The sequence below is a fragment of the Nyctereutes procyonoides genome, unplaced genomic scaffold, assembly GCF_905146905.1.
Source record: "Nyctereutes procyonoides isolate TBG_1078 unplaced genomic scaffold, NYPRO_anot_genome, whole genome shotgun sequence".
Taxonomy (NCBI): Eukaryota; Metazoa; Chordata; class Mammalia; order Carnivora; family Canidae; genus Nyctereutes; species Nyctereutes procyonoides.
Genome location: NW_026575049.1, coordinates 52,646,604 through 52,666,877, shown reverse-complemented (window position 1 = coordinate 52,666,877; position 20,274 = coordinate 52,646,604). Strand labels below are relative to the sequence as shown.

At 35.3% G+C, this 20,274-nt stretch overlaps 1 protein-coding gene across 5 annotated transcripts in view; it reads left to right on the top strand.

Annotated features, from left to right (window-relative positions):
• Window positions 1-20,274, top strand: part of NRXN1 (neurexin 1) — a 703,336-nt gene that overhangs the window by 514,661 nt on the left and 168,401 nt on the right. The window lies entirely within an intron of this gene.

Genomic DNA, 20,274 nt, shown 5'->3' with positions numbered 1-20,274 from the left:
CGAATGTAGGGTCTTCACACACCCTACCCCACCCCGTCTATTGCAGCAATGGTTGGCAAAATATCTCAGCATCCTGGTGGAAACCAGATTTAGTTGTTTTCATTTTCTTTCCTTGTTTTCTGTTGTTTTATAGGATAAGCAATCCCAAATCTCAAGCAAACAGAAGGAGTGTGCTATTCAAAAGTTATAGAATGCCTCTTTTTGTTTTTGTTTTGTTTTTTCTTTTTGTCTGTTTTTGGCTAAATGTTCTATTTATTGCTCAACATTGGGTCTCACATATCGAACCTTTATGGATGATAATATACTAAGATATGTCATTATTGAGAAAAGTCTATAGAATAGTCTTTAGAAGACTCTATAGAGCCTATAGAATAGAATCATACAACTATAAAGGATGATCTAGAAAATGGAGATGTTTAGCCAAATGAGGAATGAAGACAACAGAATAGTCAAGTAATTCATTTAAGGTCACAACTTGAGGTAGGGCCAAAAGTTACAGCTCCATTGGTGATCAGGCTACCATTCATTGTTCATTCTTTTTATCATGGGAATTTTCTAGCACAAGGAGAGAAAATAACATGATAGACTTCAGTAAACCCATAATCCAGAGTCCATCCACATTTAGAATCACTTGCCAAAAAAAGTTCATATACCTTTATGAAACTCATGTTTCTCTTTTTCATTCTAAGGTATTTTTCTGAATGTCTCCTACTCTTCCTTACAAGGATGTGTGCATTTATGGTTGACTGTCCCATTCTTAGAAGGGTTTTTGAAGATTGGCCTTTTATCCTGTTTGAAATGCCTGTTTTTGCGTCCAGCAGTGTAGTTTCAGTTTGGTAGCAGCAGTGTAGGATTGTTTTCCTCTTTTCCCCCCCAATAATTTAAACTATTATTTCCATTTCCTGTCATACTGATTGACATATCTAAAACAAAGCTAAGACATAATGGTGATAATATAAAAATCTATTTCTTACTTTAATGGAAGTACTTATAGTGTTAAACATGATGTTGGCAATAAATTTAAGGTGGATTTGCTTTAATCGTGCCAAGGAAAATTCTTTTATTTCTAGTTTACTAAGTGAATTTTTTAAAAAACTATCAAGAATGGCATTAAATTTATAAACTATCTTTATTAGATTTGTCTTAATGATTCATATTGTTTTTTCTCATTTGTCCTAATGATACAGGTCAATAGATTGACTAATTTTGAGACACCATGGCATTCTTGATACATACCCAACATGGTCATGCATGGTATCTGAAGTCAGAAATAACTAAACTTGAGTCCTAGATTTATACTTAGTGGCTGTGTAATTTTGGGCCACATTTCCTCATCTTTAAATTGATAATAAGAATACTTACCTCAGAATTGTAAAGCTAAAATCAGTTATTAGGGATCCCTGGGTGGCGCAGCGGTTTGGCGCCTGCCTTTGCCCCAGGGCGCGATCCTGGAGACCCGGGATCGAATCCCACATCGGGCTCCCGGTGCATGGAGCCTGCTTCTCCCTCTGCCTGTGTCTCTGCCTCTCTCTCTCTCTCTCTCTCTCTCTCTCTCTCTCTGTAACTATCATAAATAAATAAAAAAATAAAAATAAAATAAAAAGGAAAAAATAATATAAAAAATAAATAAAAATAAAATCAGTTATTATAGTAAGTGTCACATAGGGACTGATTCAGTTAATGGCACTACATGAAGCAGCCATATTTGTCATAGTGGATTCTTCATTTGCATGCTATGGAATATATGTAGGGAGTATGTCAATTAGATTTTTATAACCTATGATTATAATATAAATTGTCCTGTGAAATTGGGATTTATGTGTGGGGTGACAAAAGTCAGTGAAAATGTAGCAGAAGGAAGTTCTAATTTTATGAAGTTAGTGAGGGGTTAGCTATCATTTTCTTTATTCTGAGGCAGGTTCCATCACTGAGAATTGTCTATTTCTGTGATTTTTTTTTTTTCACCAAAGGCAATACAGGACTCTAGTAGTTAAAATAAGCAGGTTTGGGTTCTACTCTTCATTCTTCAGTTGATTAGCAGAATGATTTTGGGCAAGGGATTAAACATTTTTACGCTGAAGATTCTTTACCTATAAAATGATGGCGGGATCCCTGGATGGCACAGTGGTTTAGCGCCTGCCTTTGGCCCAGGGCGCGATCCTGGACACCCGGGATCGAATCCCACGTCGGGCTCCCGGTGCATGGAGCCTGCTTCTCCCTCTGCCTGTGTCTCTGCCTCTCTCTCTCTCTCTGTGACTATAATAAATAAATAAAAATTAAAAAAATAAAAAAATAAAAATAAAATGATGGTAATAATAGCATTTGCTTCTCAGGGTTGATATGAGAATTCAGTCATATTCACTAAATATTAATTTTGTGACCATTATTGGCTAGCACTGTGTTCAATGCAATATTTAAAAAGATTAAACTGGAAACATAGGAAGGGATCATTGAAAATTAAAGGCTATTGCTGATATTATTATCAATATTATTAATAGCTGAGATATAAACTGTCTAGGTCAACAACCTTTTTTCCTGGTAATTTCTGCAGTTATTTCTGTTCTAGTTTTTAAATTTTTAGTTACTTCTATACCAGTTTATTGGTTTCTGCTCGGTAACAGTGTATGAACATAATAGGTAGATAGCTGAGTAGATATTTATTCTATTTTTAATGGATTTACAATATGCATAATGTTTCTGTTGTAGTCACTGAGTTAAAAAAATGTGTTGTAGAAAATAACATATGATAGTACTTTTGATAGAATAATTCTAAGGCCAGTAAGAAGTTAAATAATAATAGTAATTTTTAAAAAGCCCCTATAGTCTCTTTAAAGACTAAATAAATGGCAGAAATGTACCTTTTACAATTTTCAGCTTGATAGAATGAGGGATAGCACGACACCATTAAAACTCTTAGGGGGAGTTTTGGCTAGCAAAAGAACGAAAATGGGGGATTTTTTTTTTTTAGAAAGTCAAATAAAAAATGCTGTTCCAAAAAAATAAGTTGGATTAAAATTACGTGTGGGTCAGGAATGGATAACAATTTCAACAATAAAATAAAATTTCAACAATACTTTGTAAACACTCAGCTAGTGTGTGTGTGTGTGTGTGTGTGTGTGTGTGTGCGCGCGCGCTTATGTGTGAGTATATGTAAGACAACATGACAAACCTTTTGATGTTGAAGGGTTATTTTAGGTGTTATTACCGAGTTTCTCATTTTTGTGTGCATTTATTTGAAAAACTTTAATGTTGGCTACTTTTTGAATTCATAATCATATATTGTATACATTAACAGCATAGCTTTCATAGCTAGTGCATTTTAGTGTCTCTATGGATATCAATGTAGTCATTTTCTTAGAAAAACATGTTAAAACAGTTCAGCTCTTGTAGCATAGACTGGACACCATGATGATTTAAGCTAAATGATGCATTAAAAACAAGCAAAAAAAAAAACTTAGATGGTGTTTAAACTTATGAGATAAATTTATCATTCCTTTTAGAAAATGCTTGCAAAGTTTCTTTTTGTGACAGTTTTTTGGTTGCAATAAATCGTAAGAACAAATTTTGAGATACCTGATAGAGTTAATCAAAGCAAGGGATTGTATTATTATTTCAAGGGAATGTGGAATAATTTAATTTTGAATAGGAAAGCTAATCAGAGGCTTAATTGTCACCATGCCAATTGTGCTAGGTTCATATTTGTTGCATCTTGGTTCAAACTGAAATGCTTTCCACATCTCTTACTCTTATTATTAAGTGTAATTGTTGAATCTTCTGACTTAATCATAGACTGTTACTTGTTAGTTTTTAATTGGAGTGCAACCAGAGCCAATATTAAATATTCTTCCCTCTTTCTGTTAACATCAAAGTGTGCTCTTTGCTTGAGGAGAAAGAATTGCAGTTATTTTTTTATTCAGTTTTTAGTGCAGCATGGGTATTATCTTTATGATTCCTTGTATGAAGTATTCTCACAGAACTGACACTCTTGGGCAACATCTTGGATAAAATTAGCTCCAATTAAAAATGGTATCATTAAAAACTAGACCCATGCTTATATGCTTAGAGAGAAAGAGAAAATGACAATGATTGAGAGGCTGATTTCAAACAACCAATATAAAAATTAAACAATTTGAAGAATTTTGATTTATTAATAGAAAACTTTAAATATTCATGGAAAGAGAAGGTTAAAAGGATCTGAGACATAGTCATTATATTTTTAAGAAAGGGGTTAAATGAGATAGAATAAGAAATAATAATACCATTTCTAATCATGACCTGGAACATTAATTAAGTTGAAAAATTATAATAGGTCAATTCATATTTCAAAGTTCAGCAACACTACTTATTAAACTATTTGTATTATTGTGATATAAAAATATGATAGTTTATTTCACTTCTTTTAAAACCATTTAAAGGTTTCCTGTAACAGTACTTATACAAAGTTTGTTTTTTTTTTTAATACAACCAAACTGGTTACAAAAATTCAGATCTATATACATTTCATTATTGATTGTGACATTTGGAAAACTTGACCTGCTGGAAAGTTATTAATATTTCTGTTTAAATATTAAGTATATCACTAGGAGAAACTACAACTAAGTTTCTCATTTCTTCTCCAAGTGAGTCACATTTTGTTTAGCAAAAAAACTTTATAACTGATTTTGTTATGAAGATGATAATATTCTATTGGATTTGCCTGAAAGCTTGAAGCACATCTTCCTAAAATGACAACGAATACTAAAAATAATTTAAAGAAATCTGTTAGCTGTGAGGGGGGAAAAAGATATTAGAGAAAAACAGGGTGTAGACAAGTGGGGAAAGAGGAAAGACACTGGCCTTTTTTTCCAAGTGCTCTTCCATAAAGTTTTAGAGCATCTGGTGACATTCAGACTTATTACTAAACCTAAAGGGAATTATGTATGCTTCCATTTCTATTCAGAGGGCTCCTGAAGTATGAGAAAACCTACTCTGACCCTAGTACAGCTGAAAATTTAGCTTCCTAGTAATTCTGAACACCTGGACTAATTTGATGCCTATGAAAGAAGAGTTGACATGCTCTACCCACCCTTACCTTGGCAAGTTTGTCAGTGTTCAAAGCCTCATAAAATGAGAAAGGTTTGAGGTCCCAGGATATTCTCATGCAGCCTCTTCTATTTCCAGTGGGTCTTCAAGAATATACAGAGGCAAATAGCATGACATGGTCGAAAAACATGAGTTTGAAACTTGTGTTGGATATAACTTGATATAGTTCTGATTTTAGAGAATTCACCCACTTGATTTGAGTTTCAAACATGCTCAACATAATGATTGTAAGACTGATAAATAAGAGTTATTATGAGGATTAAAGGAGTGAAAGTTTGCAAAGTAATCATTGCTTGGTATATACAATAGAAGGATGTTGACATCCCTCTCTTCCCAAGGCTTACTACACATCTGAATGGTAATATCTTTTTAACACCTTGGAATCCTTCTGAGAGGCACTCAGATATGGCTGAGCATGTAAAATGTGGAACCAGATTGCTTGAGACCAAATCACAGCTCTCACACTTATTAGGCAGGTGATTGGGGTGAAGTCATTAAACGTATGAGACAGTTTCCTCATCAAATAACTGGAAAATAATAATATATATTCTAATATAGTATCTTTTTATAAACTGCTTAGAAGAAGTGCCTGGCACATAGCTAGCATTCAAGAGGGGTAGCTGTTATCACCATCACCATCTCCACCACTGTCATCATCGTCATTGTCGTCGTCGTCGTCATCATCATCATCCATCTGCTGCCAAATATAGCCCTACCTCTGTATCCACACTCATTTGGGAAGTTTGGCATTGATTTTATGGTTCCCATTTGGCTTTAGAATGGGATTAATGGTTCATTTCTCTATGTATTTTTACCTTCTCAGTTAGATTTGGTTTGTGTTCATTGTGAAGGAGTGCACATGTTTGGCAGGGTACGTATATAAGTTGGATGTGAGATTTCAACATGTCAATCTTGCTGTGATATTTAATGATTAAAAATTTGTCACGGATAATCCAAGTCCATCAAAAAAATACTGTTAATCAAAGAGACTTGGCCTTCCTGTATGGCACTGGCTTTTCAAGCATTGTCAGGACAGACCTTTAAGTGTCTTTTGTACTTCAGTGGGTGAACATTAATAAGTGTTTGCTCCAGAGAAGGACATTTCCATAGATAAGCCTTGTACTTTTGCTCAACAGATTTGATGCCCAGCTCCATCCTGAAATCCTCACGATTCTTTTTCCCCCCAAAATATAGAGGATCCATAATTTGAAGATGGAGGGAGCAACGAAGGAGCTAATCAGACAGAGGCAGAATAGCAAAGATCCTAAGATGGGACGGAACATGGTATATGAAAGGCCATGGAAATGAAAGGCCAGCTAGTATGACAAAGCAGTGAGGAAAAGGGGGAGAGAGAGAGAGGAGAGAGAGCATGTGTTCCTTTTTTTTTTAAGATTTTGTTTATTTATTCATGAGACACACACACAGAGAGAGAGAGAGAGAGAGGCAGAGACACAGGCAGAGGGAGAAGCAGGCTCCATGCAGGGAGTCTGACAAGGGACTGGATCCCAGGACTCCAGGATCATGCCCTGGGCTGAAGGCAGGCGCTGAACCACTGAGCCACCCAGGGATCCCCACATGTGTTCCTTAATAGAGGGCTAATAATTTGACTTTGCTCTATATATTTATCTTGCCATATATCTTTACCCTGTTATCAGAATCCATAGTCTTTTCAAAATATCCTCTGGCTTTTCTAGGCAAACAGTGAGAAGGGGTGACCTCAGGAATCCTCCACTGGTTACTGTTCTCAAGAAGATAACAATAAACATTATATCAGGTTCACAATGTTCATGAATTATTTACAGTTGAGTACTTTATATGTTTTTGTCTTCAAAATTCTTGGCCAAATTATAGGAAAAACTCATATTTTGGCTTTATTTATTTGAAATTTTTCCAAAAGGAAGATTGGATGAATTCCTTTTCTTATTTGTAATTCATAGCCTGGAAAAGTGCATTTTAGGGACATGGGTACTGAACCTTGTTCATTTTCTCTTCCAGGTGAACAGGGAGGTAAAAGAGTCAAAGGTGAAAACTTTTTTTCTTCAAGTAGTTTGTGGAGGGTACTTAAAAAACTAGTCTAGTGATTTCAAATGGTATTTATAAGGTGGAAAGTATACAGAGAACTCTTGCTGCATCATAAGATAAAAGGGCTCTCTAGAGAAATAAGTTAACAAGACATTCTGCCCACAAAGAAACAAATGTGTTACATGAACTTTGAAATGTAAGCATAGAATGATGAATCATTTTTGATGTTGTAGAAACAAATGACTTTTGGAAAATGTAGTGAGTCCCTGTTGATTCAGAAAGTCTTTATATATTATATTTCATAAAGCACATTAATGAATGAAACTTAGGAACAAACAACTGGATAAATGTCAAGATACATACTGTTAGGTTCTACATTTGTATCAATATTTTTCCATTCTTCTATTGGAAGATCTTTTAAGTGTGCTTAACTATCTATTTTCCAATCGCTCTATTTGTCCATACGATATATTTTTGGGGTTATTTTTGGCACATAATGTCATAACCTGCCTTTATTCTACATAAACTTTCCGGATAATACCTACACATATTCACATAATTTACATATCTCCATTTCTATAAGGAATCCATATATTTATATCTGTATCTACATTTGTACATAAAAGCATCTGTCTTTATACCTACATATTTTTGTTCCTTGAAGCCTGTGCACACACTCTTTTCTCTGCCTAGAAAACTCTTACTCTCCTATTACTGAATTTTTCTCCTCCTCAGAAAGGCTTTCCTTAACCACTCAGTGCCTCTTGTAACACCCTGCTCTTTTCCTTCTTGACAGCTAGCATACTTTATATGCTAATATAAATTTTAATGTAGAAAGAAATAACTCAAGTCTTAAGCTTCATGTTGGCAGCAGTACCACCTGTTTTGTTAACTACTGTTTATTTAGAATCTAGCAGAATGTCAGCATAGTAAGAAGTCTGTATTTGTTGCATGAATGAATGAGTGAATGAATATTGTTGAGGACAAAACTCATGTGTTAAGATATTTCCAAAATTTTAGTGTCATTTATGCAAGAAAATCATGTATTTTAGGGAAATGATTGTATGTAAACACAACCAGCAAATACGTTTAAAAGTTTTTGAGCCCTAGAAAGAGTAGTATAGTGTTTTGAGAAATATACTGCACCTGATAGGCACTTGATAAACATTTCTCAACATTATTTTATTTTATTTTTTAATATTTAATTTTTGAGTCAATATTAGTGTTGTAAGATAAAGAAAAGTCATAATCTTCAGGAGTCTGGCCTTCGAGATTCCTTATGCTCTCCTGAAAACTCTGTTGTGCCAAAATCACACACATAAACATAAATTTATTTTTGAAGGCTACAGAAATTATTCCCTGCTATGCAGGGGATATTAGGGCCTTGCTGATTCTATGGAAAATAGTCTTTGGTGAATGCCTTTCTCTGCCTATATGCACACATTTGCTTTTTCTGAAGATGTCAGACAGGTAGGTAGTCCTGGACTAGAAGTCAATAAGAAAGAAAAGGAGAAAGGTAGCACTGTCAGCTTTTTCTTGGAATGCATTTCAGTTAGGGCTCTGCTTGAGGCTTGTGAAAACCAAGATAGCATTATTAAAAAGTCAATCCATCAAACACACTTGAAAATATTATCTTGTTATTATTTTTCTGGTTGCAAGTCACAATTCACCAAACAGTACTTTAAAAAATGATATCCCTTCCATACTGACCTTTTCATTTCATATGTAGCTTGTAAACATTCATCAACTGAAGCATTAACAATAATTGCATCTATCTCTTGATATTTGTTAAAAATATTTTTTTTTAATATGAAGGCTAATTTTATTTTACTTACAACCTAGTTACTGAGGTAACATTTACCATACAGAGAACTAAAATAATCATCCAAAGATGTTTTGTCTATTTGTCTGAAAAATGTGGTGCTCTGTGCTATGGAAATTTGGAACATTAGAGTTGACTGTAATTATATAGTCAGCTTTCCACAAAAATGATGGTCCTGAGATATAACAAATAAATGAAACCCACAAATAATCCCAAACCTTTTTTTATAGGAAAACCTTTTTGCATAGAAATGCCAACAACAAGCAGAATTGATAGAGGTGAATGTCCTTTCCCTATCCAGTTCCTGGTGGAGGTAATAATAAGCAGTGTAATGGCCCAAAGACAAGAAATCAGAGAAAAACAGAGAAACAAAGGTTGTGGTTTTAATCAGCACTTGAAACACAATGTTTATTGCACAGTTTCCTGAATGACTGTAAAATGTGAGCAAAGCTAATTTAATACCCAACCAAGGGTTTTAAAACAACAGTAATAAAACAAATTAAAAAAAAAAACTTAAAAAACAAAACAAAACAAAACAAGCTATGTCTGATCAGCCCACTGCACTTTGAACAGGGCTAAACTTGCCCCAGTGTGAATCTTACCTTTTCATGCACAGATCTGAGGAATCTGTCATGATGTCATGTCAGATGCCATGGGCTAAGTATTCAAACCAGAGATACTACCATTGAAAAATACTTCCATAGGCCACCAGGCAGTGCCTGTTTTTTGCTCTGTTTGATTTCTGGGTTTTTAAAATTATTATTCAGAGGAAGATACGATTTCTTTATATATAAGGACATTCTTTATATATAAGGACACATTTAAAGAGGGGTGTTTCTATTTAGTGGTAGTTGCCATTTCAGTGGATGGGAATACAAAATTAATTATCCCAATGAGATGATTTTGATTCCTAAGAGCATCAGATAGCTTTATTTCATTGTACATTGTTTGTGATATCATGCTGAGACGTACTGTTTGGACCACAGGTAAGTACAACGAAAAAGGCTTGATGAAATCTCTGAACCCATGGCCACTATAGAGAACTTCATAAGGGTTCAGGAAAGTCTTTCCAAATATAAACAATAATCTAGTTATGATTCAACTTATGAAACAGACAAAATCTGGACAATCTCCAAATATCCACATAAAGGTATTGCCCATTTGAAAAATATTTTAGCCAGTCACTTAATAGACTAGTTTCACCTAACATTGTTTTGATTCTTGATTTAATTTCCTCTAAAGACAGATAATATGAGGAAAGGAATCCATTAAAAACACTTGGTGATGTCTTTGGAACTCAATGTCCATCCGTCCTCAAGAGGAGAACTCTTTGACCCTTCTCGCTTAGCACCACCAAGTCCAACATCCCTAGCAAGGCAAAAGTTCTTGCTCATAAAAACAAGTTCCTCCATCCCTGCTGGAGTGAAGGAGTCATAATTTCTTGGGAAAGAACACCTATGATTTATGAAAGTGTGCCAGATTACTTTGAGATATCAACCTCTACCCTCCACCCAAATTAAAGGATTCCTGATTTAAACACATAATAAAATGTTAGAGTTCATGTATTTTATAAATTTTGAAAAAACTGAAACTCATATTCAGATTTCAGTGTCTTTGATGTATTTCAAAAACAAGTATTTTTTAAATTGTAAGTGTGTGTGTGTGTGTGTGTGTGCATGCGTGAATGCTAACTGCTTAGCCATTCATGTAGGCTTTTCATAGAGTTATTGTATCATTGAGATGGGAGGGGGCATAGGGGTTCCTGATCATGTAGTCACTGCTTCAGTACAAACAATGGCAGTATGATGTATCCCTTACGTGAACATGATTCGATTTTAGAATGTTTTCTCTTAAGCCACCTGGTAGATAGATGCTCTGACTTTGGTCAAGTCTTAGCCTTTTTGAACTTTTGCTTTCTATTTACAAAATAGACATGCTGTTTCACGAGTTGTGAAGATAACGGAGATATTATGTGTCCTAACTAAACTGTCATGGCTATATAATTCAAGCATTATATTAATTAACTTCCATCAACCTACTAAGAAACAAAACAATGTTTTCCAAATGTAATAATAATAATAATAGGGGCAATACTAATAATGTAGCTCATAGTTGCTGAGTAGCCATTAAGAGTGCTAAGAACTTTATATGCATTATCTCATCAAAAAGAAATTGCAGTGTGATGAAAATGTTCTGAAATTAAATACTGCCAATGGTTGTACAACCTTGTGAATATACTAAAACCACTGAAGCATGTATTTTAAAAGAGCGCATTTTATGATATGTGAATTATATCTCAATTAAAAAATTGTATGTGAAAGAGTTTTGGAAAATTACAAATATACAGGTGGTCTGCAAAGTGCTGGAAGGATACAACGAGACATAAGTCAGTTTTTTTTCCCCTACTCTCAAGATCTCTATAATATGGTTGAGAAGTTAGAACAGATGCATAAAAACTAACAACTATAGAAATGTGTGAGGAAGGACTGTCACAGGCTTACACAGAGTATTAGATACTCTGAGAACCAAGAGATGAGTGTAAGCATCTGGGAGATAGTATCACTCTCCAGGATATAGTTTCATAGAATCAAAGGAACTCAAGAATTTTGTGGAATGGAAACAGATTAGGAAAGACATACTACCCTTAATGGAAACCTGATGAGAAAATGAAAATACTGTTTCCTTAGAATGTATTTCCTCTAAATGAGATCTTTCTGAAGTGGCCTCACTGATGATCTCACCCACTTCTGGTTCCTTGCTGTGGGGTGTTATGAAATCTAATTGGCCAAAAAGAAAGATAAACTTTCCTACTGCTTTCTTCCTGACTCAATCCTCTGAGCATGCCTTGGCTTCAGGATCTTTTCCTGGAACATAGACACAGTTAAAGTCACTTGTTTTTAAAAAGCCCCTCCACCATGGTCAGGTCCCAGCACTGATATTTACTTGCATTATTATTTGGGACACAATATTTAAACTCTCTGCATAGGCAGAAAAACATAGCACTCAGCCTTCAGGTTGGCTGGGAGTTTTAAGTGATAAATCTTACAGAGTTCAACGGGTTGCACCCAGTGAGCCCTCTGGGATATAAGCCCTGCAAAGAGAAGGGAGACAAAGGGGAGATATGTTCTGTGTCCCTGGGTGTCTTTGGTATACACTAGCAGTGATCTGAATGTTAACTTGCTCCTGCCACACATTCAGAGGCTCCCTGAGGCCCTTGAGAGCAGTTCTCCACAGTGAGCCCTGCTCCCTCAACTGTTTTGTGGGTGTGAATATTTGTATGCATAATTTGTCTTCTTGATTTTGATAAAAAAAAAAACTTCCTGTAGGACAGAGAACACACTTTACTATATACTTGTCTATATACTTAGCCCATTGCAAAATGCATGTTATGTATTCGATTTTTGTTCATTAGATAAATAAATTCAGAAAAAACATTCAGTGGGGAAAGTGGGCGACAAGGCAACAATACGTTCTTTTTCTTGAAATGATGATGATGTGTATGTTTTATTTGGGGGGAGGAAGTAGCGCATTTCCAGCTCAGTGCCAGTTTAAAATAACCAGACCGAAAACACATCTAGATTTGTAAACACAGTCTCTACCAGCTAGTAAGACCTCTTAATTTCATTTGGAAATGTATTTGGGTTAAATTAGTAATTATCCAAATCAGTCTGTTTGTTTTGAGGTGAGAGAACAGGTGGCTGTCTGACACACTCCGCAATGTTACTTATTCCAGCAACAGTGACTATAGGTCCCAGAGTCCCCCTCAGGCCTTAAAACCTCTGTTCCCTGGTGAAGATTAGTCTCTGGAGGAGCAAAACATAACATCCAGCCTGACTCCGATTTCAGTTGACAATGTAAAATTGGACCATGGGAGTTGTTCTGTATTCTGAAATGAGCATAAGCATTCAGTGTATTTGAAGGCATTGTCAAGTTTTATCCAAAGTGGGGCCCTGGAGTATAGGACCGTCTCGTGTTGTACAACAGAAGCTTGTAGACCATAAGCAAGTATCCTTGCTAATCTACATGCCATTCTGAGTTGCACCCTGTTCATCTTGTTTGTTGATACTCCAAAGGTATGATAAACAAATAAAAATAACAGTAGATAATTTTCTTTTTCATTTTTGGTTGTTTTCCTTGACACAGTTGAGCCACACAGTTCTATATAACAACCCCAGTATAGGGAAAAGCAAAATCAGTGGACATATCTGTATGCCACATAAAGGATGAATCTTTACATTTATGTATTCTGTTTTGTATGATACAGATTGAAATATGTCTATCTGTAATATACAGACGTCTTGCTTGAAATATGTCCAAGATATCATGGACATCATTAAATCTTAATCTTGGTTAAAATAGATATTTTCAAGTGAATATGTGATTACAGATGGAATTAAAAGTTGCATGAAACTATGCTAGAACTTTCAAGTTCCTTTCCAGTGTCATCTTTCATGTTTCCTTTTAACTGGGTTTAATAATATAATCCTTATTCAGAAATGAGCTTTTGTGGAAAAAACTAATAATTACCTTTGTCACTGTTTATTTAATGAATCCATGGAAAGACTTCATTAAATTATGAATGCCTTGTTACTGATATTCTTATAATAGATTTTTGAAATTATGTGTGAGCCGGTTATCTATTTCAAGGAAGATACAATGCTGAAAGATCAGTACATGTCCAGTGAAATTACTGCTGGTTTTGCTAATACAATATTCATGAGACTTTGCCAGAGACAATCACATTTAATCCCAGAGAATAAGAATTTGAAATGGATTCTTTTAAATTGTAATTATCCATTGGCAAGAAAGTTGAACAAGTTTTATTGTTTATGTAATTGAAATGACTCGTTATTCTGTCAATATGGGAGGGGTGTGTTTTGAGAATATTTACAGTTTCTGAGTGGAATCATAAATACTAGTCCTCTAAATATGCTTCATATTATTATTCTGTGGTTTATGTGCATTTTTAAAGATTTATTTTAGATAGAGGGCGAGAGTGTTTGCACATGTGAACAGAGGTAGGGGGAGTAGGGAGGGGTAGAGGGAGAGGGACAGAGAAGCCTAAGCAGACTAAGCTGAGCATGGAGCCTGACACGGGGCTCTATCTCATGACCATGAGATCATGACCTGAGCCAAAACCAAGAGTTGGACACTTAACTGACTATGCAACTCAGGTGCCCTTTTATGTACATTTTTAATTCATTTATTTTCAGGAAAAAAATGGATTCTGGCTCGATGTAGCCTGAGTAGGATAAATAATCTCTGACTTCCTGTGGAGACTATTGTCTGAACCTACTTCACTGGTATTCAGTTCTGTTCTAGCTGACTGGAGTTTGAATCCAGGAAATAACAAAGGTTTTGGATGTCAAAGGACCAAATCAACATATCCAGGAAAGGATGGGCATAGATTAAAAGTCAGAAACTCTCCAAGCATCACCAACCCATGTTCCTTTATATATTTTTTAATATGTTGCAAGAAGTGAATCCCTGCAGAATCTGGGGATTTCTATATCCTAGAAAATATGCATTGTACATTTCATTTTGCTGAAAAGTTAAGGATAAGGTAAAGGGCCTTTTTTAGAATTTGATATATTTTATACCTTTAGTATTATAATGCTTCTGATCACAGAACTTGAATCTTGTTAATAGTTAGAACTCTGTTAGTAAGAGTTCCTATCAAAACAAGTAGGGAACTTCAAGAATTTGTCTCTATCCTGGAATGGGAAATAGGTCTGTCATAGAAGAGACCCTAAAACAGTGGCCAACTCCAGAGTGACATATATCTTCATGCTCTTGTTCTGTTGAAAGAGCTGATTCCTGCAATGCAACAGGAATTTAAGTCTGGTGTTCTGTGGAATATTTTTTTCCTGACCCCAGGGAAGTCCAGGAAAAGTCTCAAAACTGCTCTTGTCATTCTTAGATAGTAAAAAAAAAAAAAAAGTCATCTATTAACTTTTATGCATAGGAAGTAACTTCAGTTCACTCTTTTGTAATAATAAGTACAACTTCAGTTAAAGCTAGTTTATTAGCCCTGCCTGGGCTGCCTTGGAGCTGCTAGTTGCACTGGATGAGAGATGAGGTTATTTCTCCTCTTGTTTCAGTGATGTTCACTTCTCTTCCTTCTTTCTGACTCCTCCAGACATGAAGCAGGAAAAGGAAGAAGAGATTAGGGTCCTCCTTGATCTTGGCTAATATGATAGTAGCCATCTAGCTGGGTTTAGCCTATAATGAAAACTGACACTGGGGGGGACTTTGGGGAAGCATTTTAGTGTTTTTTTTTAGTGCTTTTATTTTTTTTAATTAATTTTTATTGGTGTTCAATTTACCAACATACAGAATAACACCCAGTGCTCATCCCGTCAAGTGTCCCCCTCAGTGCCCGTCACCCATTCACCCCCACCCCCCGCCCTCCTCCCCTTCCACCACCCCTAGTTCGTTTCCCAGAGTTAGGAGTCTTTATGTTCTGTCTCCCTTTCTGATATTTCTCACACATTTCTTCTCCCTTCCCTTATATTCCCTTTCACTATTATTCATATTTTTAGTGCTTTTAACTACATCATTCATTGGACTTTCTTTACTTGCATTTCCCTTGAGGCGGGTAAATGCATCTCCTTCAGGTGGTTATTTAGGATTTCTGCCTTAGTCCCTGGCCATCTGACTGTCCCAACCAGTGCCACCAAGTTCTAGGAGACAAGTATCGAACTTTCTGAGATGTTTCTTTGAAGTCCTTTTCCCCTGCACTTGAGATAAGGGAAAAGTAACCTTCTACCTTGGAGGTACATACAAATCACATCACAGCTCAGTTGTCTCCAAAAATACTCTTCCAGTTATCTACTTCTTTTTGGCCTTTCTCTCCTCTTCGGTGAGCTGAAAATAGGTAATTAATTGCGGGCCCCAAAAACAGTGGTCAGTGTTATCCTTTGCAAGTCTTGTACCTCATTTTGTAGAATGGAAGGGGCAGTCTTTTTTTTGACTTATTATCATCTCAAGATTGCAGCTGATATTAAGAAAAAAATAGTCCATTTTAACATCCTATAATATCTGCAAATCAGTTGCTTATTGTCCTCTATAAAATTATTTTGAACATACATTGATTGATACATTTGTACAATCTGCAAAACACAGAATGAGGCCCTGTGGTACTTCTACTATAGCAGGAAAGAAAAAGCAGGTAGCAAAGAACAGCTAGCTTAACCAAATCTGTTAACTGCAGTTAGAGGATGACCCAGTATTCCTCACATTCAGCCTAACATAATCATTCGGAACACAAATTCGAGAGTGAGACTGCTTGGGTTTGAATCACAGCTTTTCTCTATATAGCTGTGTGTCTTTAGCCAAGTTATCAGGTCACCTTGTGCTTTAGTTTTCTCATCTGCCAAATGGAGATAAAATAGTTCCTCTCTCATGGGGCTGTTATGAGAAATACCAGAGTTAGTATTTGTAAAGTACCATAACACTATAGGGGTGTTTGTTAAAGATAACAAATCTCTTAAATAAGGTTCTTAATTTTTACCCCCTGTGGAGCTATATCACATACATGTTAAAAATATATACCACGTTAAATAATTTACTGAAAATGAGAAAATTGCAATCCTACCAAAATGAGGAAATAATAATTACTTGCACAAAAGACCTGTGTGAAAAAAGTCTAAAAAAAAAAAGCCTCCACAGGCCCTTGAATAAAATTTTAGTTTTCATGAGAATCCTGCTGTTTGTTTATCACTAGAATCATTCTACAGAAAACCAAAATGCCTTACAATGGAATATATTTTAAAGTAGAGATTATGAGATATATGGTAGACATTGCAAATAAATCTGGGGGAAAACAGTACATCTGAAGTCTATATAGCTTTTAAAATTGCCCTACTCCTTGAACCAAAGTAAAAAAGGAAATATACTTTTAAGTCATGTTGCCCATCAAGCCTAAAACAAATCAAAACCCACAAATTAAAGCCCATATTAATTATAAGAAAGAGATCCTTTATGGATAGTAAGAAGCAGAAAAAAAATGGGAGCCTTTTGCTTATGAGTATGAAGGGTACAATGAGCAATTCCCAAATAACGTCCTCAGATACTTCCATTTACTTGATCTGATTTTATACAAGATTTTCTTAAAATAATTCTCAGCCTAAGCCAATGCTATACTTTTACCACCTAGTTCAATGATGGGAATCCAGTGAGAGGTTAAGAGGATGTAACCACGTCTTCAGGTTTTCTGATATTCTGATTGTAAATTTCTACAAGAATGGTTAGATTTTGTGTCCTTGAGACCCCTCTTCTCCCATGTTCTTCCTCTCAACTGAGGTTTGATGAAAGGTGAGCTGCAGACAGTTAGAGGTGATGTACTCTGATGGGGGCCTACAGGGCAGGTCTTCTGTGCTACTGATTAAGGGCAAATCCACATGCCTTACAAATCAACAGTGCTCGTGGTGGAGTTGACAGTCCTGCTGTTAGAGAATGCTCCTCAGAGGCAGAGGACATAAGTACACGCTTCTCTTTGCTTCCTCACGTTATGAAATTCTAAAGTTAACAGCAACAAACTTTGCACTTCGAATTATTTTAATGCTGCTTTGCATAATTCAGAAAGGAAGTTAATTTTAGATCACGGTTTCTTGGCTTAGATAGACACCAAAACTGGGGGACCGAATCCTAGTTCTACTCCTTGTCTATTAAGTTACTCGACTTGACCAAGTCATTGTACCGTCCTGTGTCATAGTTTCATCATCTATAAAATAAAGAAATTGAATAAGTTTCAGGCTGTTAGCATTTGGTGACTCTTTTTGTGAATAAAGACTAAGAAACGGTACCTGTCACATACCTGTCCATGTGCCCCATGCCCTTTAGAATGTTATTCTCTATTATGAGGACTTATCATTGGACTCCAAACATACTGAATTGCTGTGATTTTAGGAGTTCTTAAAAGAGAGATTTTCAAGCCTTTTTGGGGGGGGGGTGTTGGCAGATGGTAAGAGTGGAGTAAAGGAACTATGTTAGAGGAGTTGAGAGAATGTCCTCCCACACAGGCAGCAATGCACCTTTTCTGTGGCAACCTCTGGGAGTTCTCTTGAAAGTATTTATATTGGCCTATCAGTCATCCATGAAAAAGATGCTCCAGATTGACTCAAATGTTAAGAATCTTGCTTCTAGGATGTGAATTTTTCAAAAGCAAATTTGAAGAAGAGCAATTGTTGTCTAAAGCATGTTCTTGAATAATATACTGTACATATTTTTTTTGTTTAAATTTATGGCTTCCTAGAACAGGGAGTAGGAGGGTGAATGGGGTAACTACATGACAAGAGGAAGTGCCTCCTAGAGGACCTAAATATATATAGATATATATAGTTATGAAAAGAACCCAAGATGAACTTTACTGAACTGTGAATATCTTGAGAGAAGTGATTATACACACATATATAAGTGATTTTACATACACGCACACGTATGTATCTCTGAATCTGTTTTTACTTTTTATTTATTTAAACTAGAAAAAAAATTGACCTATATCTGTCACCTCTCATCTCCTGCCTCTTGCAAGCACCAGTCTGTTCTCTGTATCTATAAATGTGGTGTATTTTTTGTTTTAGATTCTATATATAAGAGAGATGACACAGTATTTGTCATTCTCTGATTTATTTCACATAGCATAATGACCTGGAGGTCTATCCATGTTGTTGCAAATGGTAAGATAGTTATTTTTTATGGCTGAATAATATTCCATTGTATATACCATGATTTCTTTATTTATTCATCCATCTATGAATCCTTAGGTTGTTTCCATTTCTTGGCTATTATAAGTAATGCTTCAGTGAACATGGGGGCACATATATCTTTGTGAATTAGTATTTTTGATTCCTTTGGATATATTCCCAGAAGTGGAATTGCTGGATCATATGATAATTATATTTTTACTTTTTTGAAGAACTTCCATCCTGTTTTCCTTAGTGGTTGTACCAATTTACGTTCACATCAATAGTGTACAAGAGTTTTCTTTTCTTCACATCTTCTCCAACACTTATTTTTTGCCTTTTGATAATAGCCATTCTAACAGGTGTAAAGTGATACCTCATTGTAGCTTTAATTTGCATTTTCCTGATGACTATGATGTTGAGTATTTTGTTATGTACTGGTGGGCCATCTGTATGTCTTCTTTGGAAAAATGTCTATTCAGATGTTTGCTTATTTTTAAATTAGATTGTTTTGTTACTGTTGAATTGTATGAGCTCTTTATGTATTTTGACTGCCAGCCCTTTATCAGATGTATGATTTGCAGTTATTTTCTCCCATCCAGTAGGTTGCCTTTTCATTTTGTTGATGGTTTCCTTTGCTGTGAACAAGTTTTTTAGTTTGATGTAGTCCTACATATTTATTTTTGTTTTTGGCGTGAGATTAAAAAATCACCACCAAGACTTATATCAAGGAGCCTACTGCGTATGTTATCTTCTAGGATTTTTATGATTTCAGGTCTTATGTCAAGTCTTTAATACATTTTAAGTTAATTTTTGTGTATGGTATAAGACAGTTGTCCAGTTTCATTTTTTTACATATGGCTGTCCACTTTTCCCAACACTATTTGTTGAAGAGAATGTTCTTTTCCCATTAAGTATTCTTGGCTCCGTTGTTGTAAATTAATTGGCCATGTATGTGTGGGTATATTTCTGGGCTCTCTATTCTATTTCATTGATCTGTGTATCTGTTTTTAATGCCAACACCATAGTGTTTTGATTTACTCGAGCTTTGTAACATAGTTTGAAATCAAGGAGCAAAATGTCTCCAGCTTTGTTTTTTCTTCCTCAAGATTGGTTTGGCTATTCAGGGCCTTTTGTGGTTTCATGCAAATTTTTTGATTGCTCTATTTCTATGGAAAATGCTACTGGAAATTTAATAGGAATACATTACATCTGTATAATGCTTTGGGTAGCATGGACATTGTGACAACATTAATTCTTCTAATCCATGAATGTGTAATTTCTTGCCATTTATCTGTGTTTTATTCACTTCATGTAATCATTGTCTTATAGTTTTCAAAAATACAGATATTTCACCTCCTTGGTCACATTTATACCCATATATTTTATTCCCTTTGATGTAATTGCAAATTCAATTGTTTTCTTAATTTCTCCGTCTGATAGTTCATTATTAGTGTAAATAATTAGTGTAAAGAGATTTTTGTCTATTGATTTCATTTCCTGCTACTTTACTGAGCTCATTTATGAGCTCCTACAGGTTTTTTTTAAAGTTTTTTTTTTAATATTTTATTCATTCATGAGAGACACAGAGAGAGAGAGGCAGAGACACAGGCAAAGGGAGAAGCAGGCTCCATGCAGGGAGCCCGACGTGGGACTCGATCC